General features: G+C 32.4%; 1 pseudogene; it reads right to left on the bottom strand.

Annotated features, from left to right (window-relative positions):
- Positions 1–1,919: 1,919 nt before the first annotated feature.
- LOC134364887 (U2 spliceosomal RNA) lies at positions 1,920–2,068 on the bottom strand (annotated as a pseudogene).
- Between the last annotated feature and the right edge of the window lie 9,139 nt (positions 2,069–11,207).

Raw genomic sequence — 11,207 nt, 5'->3', positions numbered from 1 at the left:
TTAGCAACTAAGGAAAGGGAAAGAGCTTGCTAAACATTTTTCCCTTTCATGAGAAAGTTGTCTTTCATCATTAGTTGATCTTTTGTCACTCACATTAGACTCCAAATACTGCTCTCCAATTTTTAAAGTTGCACATTATTTCCTTTAGAATAATAAAAAATATTATGTACTCTGTCATCTTCTGGAGTGCTAAGTTTTTGTAAAATATATTTCTCTCTTTGCCATGCTTAATAATCAGAAGATGTAAGTTTGTGTGTTATGCAACCAATGGTAACTCTGATAACAGGTTCTGAAAAGCACTTTATTTTTGTCACCTTTTGTTGTATAACAATTTTTTTCACTGTTACATAAATATATATATTTAGTAATCACAATGTTTACCTTATAAGAAAAATGAACAATTTTCCTCCTATAGTACTAAAAATTGTTGTCTCAAGTTTCATCTTTCCTAAGCATCACCTTCCATGCTTACGGATAAAACTAGGATTCAAAATAGATGGGTTTTCAGTAGTAACTAGTAACTACTAGTTTTATACAAACTTTAATATTCAGCGGCTTGTTCTTCGCATAAACAAAATACGAGTATGTTCATGATTTTCATAAGCTATTTTTCCACTTGAATTGGAAAATGAAACAAATTGTCAAGTGCATTTTTTCTAACTTTTTAGACTGCTATCTAGTGTAAGTAATAAATTTTTCATCATGACCCAGGATATATATCTGTATGTATATAGCTGAAACTAAATATTATTAGACAAATTCTAGCTTGTCCACATGAAATGCACTCTGGTGGTTTCTATTCCATTCTTTTTTAAAGGACATTTGAAAACTAAATTGATTTCACAATCCATTAGGGCATAATATTCCTGTCAGATCACTATTCTTTCTGGTGTTCATATTCCAATGATCAACAATTGTGAACTTAAACATCTCAAATATTATATCTATTTGCAAAGTTTATAAGCTTTTTATATCATCCCTGTTCAATTGCCATCCAGAATTTAATTTGGAGGTACAAATACAGGAATTTATTTTTATCATCAAAATTTCCTCTCTCATTTTCATGGAGGATTAATGCCAGGTACTATAGACTGCATTTGCTATTTCTTTTTTCCTTGGAAGACAGAGGAGGCATAGTGCTCTGTTTCATAAAGTTTTCACAAAGAAGGGCAATAGATTCTCATATAGCCAGCACAGAAGGTGTGTTTTCTGTAGATCCGATGTGAGTCAGGATGGTACAGGTATGTTATCCCAAACACTACCTAAACGAACCCTACCCCCTGTTTTGTTGTACTACTTACAGGAGAAAAGAACAAATTAGATTCCCTTGATCCCCTGGTATTATTGGGAAAGAAAGCTTTCTTTCTTTTTTTTTTTTTACTAAAGGTAGCAAAATAAAATTTTAAAGTACCAAACTTATTTATTTTTATTATATGTATGAAACAGTTATTAAGACTTTATACTATGGGAACAATAGAATGTGAATGATTGTTATGTTTTTTGATTGTCTGATAGTCTTAGAAACCAAAAATGAAAAAGCCTATAACAGTAAAAATGACAATAAATATTTATCTAATATGATACGTGTTTATAGCATTGAAGGGGATATGGTTACCTGACAATATTGCTTACTACATGATACTGTTTGGTCAGTAAATATATATATTAGGGAATTCTGGGAAGTATAATTTAGAAATTTTATCAGATATTTTCAGAAAACAAATTACCACTTGAAAATTAACTTTTTAGTCTAATTTGTTTCATTACCAAACATTTCCAAGTGTAATTGCTTAATTATGGTACAAAAAAAAATTGAATTTTGAGCTTTGTTTATGTAAGATGCATTTTATTCAGGTATATTGCTAGGAACAGTATGTACATCATTAAAATGAGTAAAAATAATTGAAAAACTAATTTAGAAATTGTTTAAGTTTTAATTGAATACAGTAACACTTAAATTTAATTATTTCCTGTTGAACTGCTTACACTTGTGAAAGTAACTTCACAGACTACAGCTAAAAAATAAATCCAGCTACACTTGATCTTAGCCAAAAGGCCGAGAAGCGATAAAATAAATACAGCTAGATGACTTATAAAAAGATCTTTAATTTATTGGTTTTACTCTAATTTTCTGGGTATTTTTGTAGGCTCTAAAGAAGGTAATTACATGCAGAAATAAAAAATCATAAAAGGAAAACAGGGAATTCCAAATTATGGTCACATTTTTCTATGCAAGAACAGTTGACAAGAGGTAGTGTCCTTAATCATCCTTTTCCATTTTTACTTTGATATTTTCACCATTTTAATTCTGATATGATTTGTACTAAAATTCTTCCTCACAGAAAGAGATACTTAATGTAGTGATTATAAATATAGGGATATAATAAAATAGGAATCTTTCACAAAGACATCTACAAACTCGAAGATAGATAATTTATGAATGTAAAGAAGCAATGTGATAATGGGAGGGCAAGGACAGTAGTTCAAATATTAAGTTGGAATTATTTATAAATATAAGAAACATTTTACTATCTCTTACCCATACTTCAAACCCATCACTCTGGAGAGTATTCATTATTAAAACCAAACAACCCAAAACACAAGCAAACAAAAATATCCATGTGAATGAATTTTACCATAGAACTTAGCAGTAGTGCAAAGCAGAATTGATGGGTACCACTTCCTAGCTGGAAATCTAAAGACAGTAGGTGTATTTTTTTTTTTTTTTTTTTAGGTTCTTTTTCTCCTTACCTGCTGGTTGAAAAGCAAAGAAGAGAATTACCTTGCAAGCCACATGTGCATCAAAAACATTAATCTGTGTTACACTTTTTCCCAGGAATGCTACTTCTAGGAATGTATCTTTTGGAAATAGGAAGAGATGTGTATATATGTACATATAAAAGTATTTGTTACAGCATTGTTCATAAAGAGGAAAAGTTGTAGCCATTCAGTGGTGGCTATCACTTTAAAGTGCATAAGTAAGATAGGCAATTTTCTGGTTTGATCATGAACTAATTATGTAATTAGCATTTTCAAATAATACCTGAAAAACTGAGATCATTTTAGTTTAGGTTTTTTTTTCCAACACTCAAAATCAAATCTCATTCATCTCTAAAAATTTTTAAAACTGGCTAAATTGAACTAGAACAGTTTGTTACAATTTCATTCATTTATTCAACAACCATTTGTTGAGAATTTATTACCTCATGGGCACTGTAATAAATGCTGAGGATAAATAAAGAAATCAGAGTACCATTCTTTAGAGAGATTCTTGTAAGGGATTAAAATAGATGTGATAAGAAGGGTGGGGATTTCTTTTTTTTTTTTTTTTTTTTTTTGCCTCCCTTGATTGTTTTCCATAGACATATTATTTATCTATGAAATACAGTAGTCATAATTGCAGATACTTTAAAACAAATACAGGCACAGTTAAGAAATTGCCTTTTTTTTTTTTAGTAAATAAAAAGCTTGCACTAAATACTCTGAGATATAATATGGTAAAATCTCTGCCTACCCTCAAAATAAAAACACCTATACTTACCAAGAAAAGCTATGTAATGAAAATAAAATAACTTTGCCAAATCTTCTAATGTACTAAAATAGAGCAACTACATAGATACATATCAGTAACTACAGTTATGTTACTGATAGCTTTGAATGAAAAAAACTCTGGGTTTTCCTAAAATAGTGTTTTCTCCAGAACCAGAATTTTATTTGGGTGTTCTTCTCAGTACTCAGGACCCATCCATAGAGATAAGACATACCTTTTCTCTTCTCTTTCCCAAATTCATACCCCTCTGTACATAGATGTGTATGCTGAGAAGAGTTAAAAGGGACACCTTAAGATGTATAATACACTAGGGCAAAATGACTTTTAACCATTTACCTGTATTTTGTCCTTTCTAGCCTCAGTTTTAAGACAGGACTGGTTATGAAACAGGACATTATGAACAGGACATTATGCTTTATATTATAGCATCAGCCTTCCCTTAACATTTTACCTATGTACTCAGTTTTGTTAAATACCATATATATAAGATTTCTTTTAGTTTAATGTTGCTGAAAACATAGATAACATTCTGAAATGAAGATGAGATTAATTTAGAAGTATGCATAATGAATTTAATGTATAAGAAACTACAGGAAAATGGATCAATCTTAATTATATTCCCACAAATTTTACTTATTAAGTTGGCATGGACATAGAAAAAAATGACAATGACACAATCGTACTTTTAAATTACAAAAAATGTGTTTTACCACTGTGCTTTAAATGTAGTGGCAAACTATGTGTTAAAGACATAGATTAAAGCACAGATCCATATTCACTTTAATATACCTGCAAAAATGTCAATATACAGCTGTCCCTTGGTATCCGTGGTCCCACAGACAGCAGAATCCATGGATGCTCAAATCCCTGATGTAAAATGGGGTAGTATTTGCATATGACCTATGCACATCCTACCATATACTCTAAATCAGCTCTGGATTACTTTAATACATAACACAATGTAAATACTATGTAAGTAGTGGTTATACTGTATTGTTTAGAGGGTAATGACAAGAACAAAAAGGTCTGTACATGTCCAGTATGATGCTATTTTTTTCTTCCAAATATTTTCAGTCCATAGTTGGTTGAATCCATAGATGTGGAACCCATGGATATGGAAAGCTGAGTGTACTAGCCATTCTTAGTTTCTCTTCATGAGTTAGATTCTTTAATTTCATTGATAGCTATGTTTTCCCTAGGTACCAAATAACTATTTTATTTACTTAGAGCAACATATTGCTTCTTCTGGGAAAATCTCCTTCGCCTATTTTAACCACATGGTTCAAATGAGAGTTGTCTTTTCACATGGCTCATTCCCAGGGCCACAGTCCTGAGAAAAGATATCAACAATATCCCTTCTCTGATAGTTTTGGACTTTGTATGAAGGAGAGAAAGTCTCAGTTTCTTTCCTGTTGACAAAGAGCAAGATGTGGCATTGAAAAGCTGCCAACACACAGGTAGCCAGCTTTGTGCAGGAAGCCAGTAGAAGAGTTAAAAACAAAACACAAAATGCAATAGAAGCAAGAGATGAGGAGATTGGTCTGGCAGCCAGGGCTCCAGCATCAGCTCTTCCTGTCCCAGAGCTTTGTATCATGAGTTAACAAATTCCCTCTTTTGCCTAAGCAAGTTGGATTTGGGTTTCTGTCTTTGCACTCAAAAGAGTATTCACTGTTTCAATTATTATTCCAAGCATTTTAAAAAACACTTTAAAGTAAATGTGGAAAAGATTATTATATTTCTAATTATCCTAAAATGGAAGCCATTTTATTTGAAATAATACTAAAACTTTTCTTCAAAAGAATGAATTTGTTATAACCAGATGAGATTATAATATATTAAAATATATTAAATTTATATTTATATTAATAATATTTAAATATGTTATCATAAAACTTTAAATAACAAAAGTTTACTTTATCACTGATTCAGTCTAGCACAAGAAAGGATTGCATTCTACTTATGTGAGACTCACTCATTTATTCATTCATTAAACAAATATTTCTCTGGTTTTACTCACTTCAGAAAAATTTTAATACCTCTGAAATCAGAATACATTAATTAATTCACAATACATTAAATCTTACTATGGAATTTGAAAAATGCTTTCTTCCAATCTTAAAATGACGTGGCTTGCAATTATGGGCACCTGAGATTTGATGAAATCGTATTTATTAAGGTCATATCGTGTACCGAGGACTTTGTGATGTACTATATAGTGATGATCAAAATACTGTCCCTGCCTACAGAGCATTTATAATACAGAAGAGAAATTATTTAACAAAAAAAAATTCGCAAATGAAAATGTAGTTTTAATTGCCATAAGAAAATAGAATTCTGTGAAGGAACACCACAGCTAGTTCCATCATGGTCTGGTATGAGAGGATGAAGAATATCCATGCTAAAACTTGAGGGATGAATAAAATTAAATCAGGACAAAATTGTGAAGAAAGAATGTCCCAGGTATGGGAAATAGCATATGTAAAGGCCCTGAGATGGGAAAAAAATGTAAATATGGTAAACTAAATATAACATATTATTAAATATAAGATATCACACCCAAGGCATCAAATTTCACTCTCCATCCTTGGAATTTTATTTTAGAGCCATTTTACCTCCTAAACTGCTGAAGTATGTAAGTTAAACAAATATTGTCTTAAATATATTGTAACTATGCTGAGCAATTAGTTTTTTTTTCAATTGTAACATATTTGATTGTGCATATCTGTGGGGTACAAAGCTAAATATCATTAGCTTTGTGTGCAATATGTGATGCGCAAATTAGGATAACTAGTATATTCAACATTATGCAATGTAATCAGTTTTTATGACCCTTTACCAATTTGTCCCTTACCTCCCCTTCCCCTCCCCCTTTCTCACCTCTGGTAACCTCACTTCTGTTTCTTCCTCTTGAAAGTTCAATGTATCATTGTGATTGTTATATGTTTCTTTTTAAAAATTTATTTGTTTACTTTTTAGCTCCCACTTATGAGTGAGGACATGCAGTATTTCTCTTTCCGTGCCTGGCTTATTTCACTTGACATAATTTTCTCTAAGTTCATCTATGTTGTTGTGAATGGCAGCATTTCATTCTTTTTTATGACATAGTAGCATTCTATTGTGTATATATGCCACATTTTCCTTATCCAGTCATCTGATAATGGACATTTATATTGGTTCCAACTCTTGGCTATTATAGATCGAGCTGCGGTAAACATGGTGGTGCAGGTATCTTTTTGACATGATTTCCAACCCGTTGGGTATATATCTAGTAGTGCAATTGCTAGAATGTACAGCAGTTCTATCTGCACTTGTTTGAGGAACCTCCATACTGTTTTCCACAATGGCTGCATCAATTTACAGTCTCACCAATGGCACAGGAGTGTTTCCCTTTCTCCACAGGCTTGCCAGCATTTGTTATTCTGTCTTTTTGATAATAGCCTGTCTAACTGAGGTGAAATGATATCTCAATGTGGTTTTGATTTGCATTTCCCTGATGGTGAGAAATGTTGAGCATTTTTTCATCTGTCTGTTGGCCATTTACATAGCTTCCTTTGAGAAATGCCTTTTCAGCTCCCTTGCCCATTTTTTAATTGGGTTATTTGTTTTTTTACTGTGAAGTTATTTGAGTTCCTTGTATATTCTGGATAATAATGCTTTGTCAGGTATATATTTTGCAAATATTTTCTCCCACTCTATTGGTTGTCTTATTGCTCTGTTAATTGTTTCTTTTGCTGTGCAGAAGCTTTTTAGTTTGATATAATCCCATTTGTTTATTTTTCCTTTTGTTGCTGGTGGTTTGGGGGTCACATTCATAAGCCTTTGCCCAATCTTACTTCCTGAAGTTTTTGCCTTATGTTTTCCTGTAGGAGTTTTATAATTTCAGGTCTTATACTTAAGTCTTTAATCCATTTTCAGTTGATTTTGCTACATGGAAAGAGGTATAGGTCTCATTTCATTCTTCTACATGTGAATGTCCAGTTTTCCCAGCACCATTTAGTGAAGAGGCAGTCTTTTCCCCAATGTATGTTCTTGGTAAGCACTTAGCTTTGTTGAAATTATAAGATGTCATTTTGTTGAACCACTTACAAGGTAGCAGGCATTATCTCATTTAAACCTCATACCCTATGAAGTAAGTGATATTTTTATCTTCATTTAACAGGCAGGAAAATACAGTCTTAGAAAACTTATGAAGCAGTATAGAGTAGCCTATTAGAATGTGGCCACTGGATTGGATTGCTAGTTTTGTTAATTATTAGCAGTATTAATAAGATTTAAATATGATAATACAGATAAATTGAAATAGTGCAAGGTACAATAACTGATTAATAAATTTAACTATCATTGTCAAGGCACATGACCAAGGCTATATAGCTAATGAAATAGTAACAGAGGTCATACTTGAAATCATATCTTTCTGATTATAAGACCACTATTACACAGTGGGGACTGCTGTCTTAATTTTGAGAAAGGCATCACAATATATTTTCTGCTACAAAACATAATTGAAATGGCTAAAGCAGCTGAAGCACTGTAAATGAGGAAGAGGGTGTGAGAAGAAAAACGAGGGAGATGTGAAAGAAGAAACTAGAAATATTAGCAGGGGTTATGTAGTGTATGAACTTAACTCTTGAATGTTATGCTGACAGCAATAGAAAATAAGAGTTTTATTTAAGAGAGGAACATGAACATAATTGTTCATTCAAAATTCATCTGGTTTTATGTGGAAAATAGTCCTAAAAGATCAAGAGTAGATATGTTATAAACTCATAAATTTGATACTTAACATATCAATTTAATTAGTTTATCACTTTAAGAGACTGTCATCCCTGAAAACTTTGCTGTAAATACTTCTAGTTAAAGAGCAATTAAAAAAAAAGTCTCCATACTTAAATACACTTTTGGAACTTCTTAAAAGAGATTTTATTTTTTAAAGCAGTTTTAGGTTCATAGTAAAATTAAGGAGAAAGTACAAAGTTACTATATACCCCTTGCCCCCACACATGCACAACTTCTTCCACTATCAACATCCTGCACTGCAGTGATACATTTGTTACAACTGATGAAATGACACATCATTGATACATCATGGTCACCCAAAGTCCAGAATATTTGCTTTTTAGTCTATCATATTAATGGTTTATATTTTTTACTTATCACACTCAATCCACGATGACTTCTGATTGTTTTAAAAAAGCAAATATCACCTATTTTAGAGATGAATTTTTACCAGTTGAGAATTTTCAGAATATAAAATTCTGAAGTCCATTATATAAAGGAAAATTATTTTTTTAAAAAATCTTTTTAGAGCAGCATTAAATGAATAAGTGAATGAACTCCAAATAAGACTAAAGGAAGCATATTTTTTACTTAAAAAAATGTCTCATTTCTCTCTTCTTCCCACAGAGACACCAAATCAACAATAAATGAACACATTCCCTTTGTGAGCAATCTAGAAACCAGTTACAAGTTTCCTGCACCCCAGATGAATGCAAAAGCAGCCACATCAAAGCCAGTAGAAAAATCTCTGACACTCACTTGCCATAGGCCCTCTACCTGTCTCAGTACAGCGTGATTGGGAGAAAACTCCCAGCACCAAGATCTCCCTGGGGCAGAGAACAAGAAGACTGAAAACTATTTCTAACATTCAGACTTTTAGGGGGACTGTCTGAAGGAGTGTCTTTTTTTTTTTTCCTGAATCTAAGAACTCACTGGAAAGGGGACCAGGTTAGGGGCCAGTGAAAACAAAGATAGTGATTTGGATAAGCACATACTCACTTGCCCTAGTTGCTCCTCATCCCTGGCTCAGCACAGAACAAGCAGGAGTAAACTCCTAACTCCTGTTTTATCCCTGGGGTGGGAATGAGTTGGATCATGTGTCCAATATTTCAGCTTTCCAGGGGGCTGAACATGGCACTGGTTTCTGTCTTAAAACACTAATGGTTCCCAGCATACTCTACATGTCTAGAATCAGCACTGAGGACGAGAGAACTCAGTAGCTAGTGCCAGCTCAAGAGAGTATGCAGTACTACAAACACACACCAGAGGGGGCAAGATGTTACAAACTCCTGGAAAAAAATGGCAAGTCCCTCTAATTGGAAATTTATCTGCACAAATCCAGAGAAAACACATCCACAGAAAAGGTTTGAGGGGCTCCTACCCCTCCACAAACCTCTAGCTGGCATGACTGCTAAGTCTTTCTCTGTAAGTAGCCAGTTTGTAAAGACTGGAAGACATGGCTGTCTCTTCAAATGTGTGAATTCCATCACAAAGTCACACAGCACTCAAAGTAATAGGGAAACAAAGTCCAATCAAAGGAACAAAACAAATATCCAAAAATTTACTCCCCCAAAATAGAAATATATGAGTTACCTGATAAAGAAATCAAATAATTATGATGAAGATGTTCATCAAGCTCAGGAAAACAGTGCACAAACAATATAAGAACATCAACAAAGAGATGAATTATAAGAAAAGAACTAGACAAAAATTTTGAAACTGAAGAATACAATAACTGGACAAAAACTTTCACTAGAAGGGTTCAGCAACAGACTAAATGAAACAGAATACAGTATCAATAAATTCAAGACAGGTCATTTGAGATTATCCAGTGAGAAGAGCAGAAAAAGAAAAAAAATTAGAAAGAGTGAAGAAGGCAAGACACATACATAAAAGCATCAAGCTGACATATATACACATTATTGGAGTCTAGAGGGGAAATGAGAAAAAAGTAGGAAGACATCTAGTTTCAAGAAGTCCAAAGAATTCTAACTAGAATAATTCTAATGAAATGCACACTAAGACATATTATAATAAAATTGTCAAAAGTCAAAGAAAAAAAAAAGATCTCAAAGAATTTTGAAATCAGCAAGAGAAAAGCATATTATCACTCACAAAGGACCCCCCACCCCTGACTACAAGAGGATTCCTCAGCACAAACCTTTCAGGTCAGAAGAGAAAAAGATGATATATTCAAAGTGCTGACATTTAGAAAACAACTGTCAAATAAGAATAATATGTCTGGCAAAACTCTTCGTCAACAATGAAGGAGAAATAAAGATGTTCCAAGATTTTTTTTAAAAAAAAAAGGTGAAGAAGTTTATCAACACTAGACCTGCCTTACAAGAAATGCTAATGGAAGCCCTTCAAGATGAAACAATAGGACACTAGACCTAGACAGCAACACAAAAGCGTATCAAAGCATAAAGCTCATCAATTAAGGTAACTGTATAGACAAATACAGAATACTGTAATACTATAACAATGGTACATAAATTCCTTCTAATCCAGGTATAGCAGTTCAAAGACAAAAGTATAAAAATAAGTATAACTATAAAATATATTAATGGATCACAGTATAAAAAGATGTAATTTGTGATATCAAATTTGGGGGGAAAGAGTTTAAAGAATAGAGTTAATTATTTAGCTTAACTTTAGAGTTAAGAACAGAGTTAAGGTTGTTATAACTATAAGATGTTTTATGTAAGCCTTATTTAAGCACAAAGAAAATTTTTATAAAAGATATACAAAAGAAAATGAGATAGAAATTAAAGCATGCCACTACAAAAAAATCAACAAAACACATGGAAGATAGAGAGAAAAGAAGGACAAAAAACCCATAAAACAAAAAGAAAACAATAATTATAATAATAAGTCCTTC

The sequence above is a fragment of the Cynocephalus volans genome, chromosome 1 (assembly GCF_027409185.1).
Source record: "Cynocephalus volans isolate mCynVol1 chromosome 1, mCynVol1.pri, whole genome shotgun sequence".
NCBI classification, from domain to species: Eukaryota; Metazoa; Chordata; class Mammalia; order Dermoptera; family Cynocephalidae; genus Cynocephalus; species Cynocephalus volans.
Note: the sequence above shows the minus strand (reverse complement) of the source record. Positions and strands in the feature narration are given on the sequence as shown.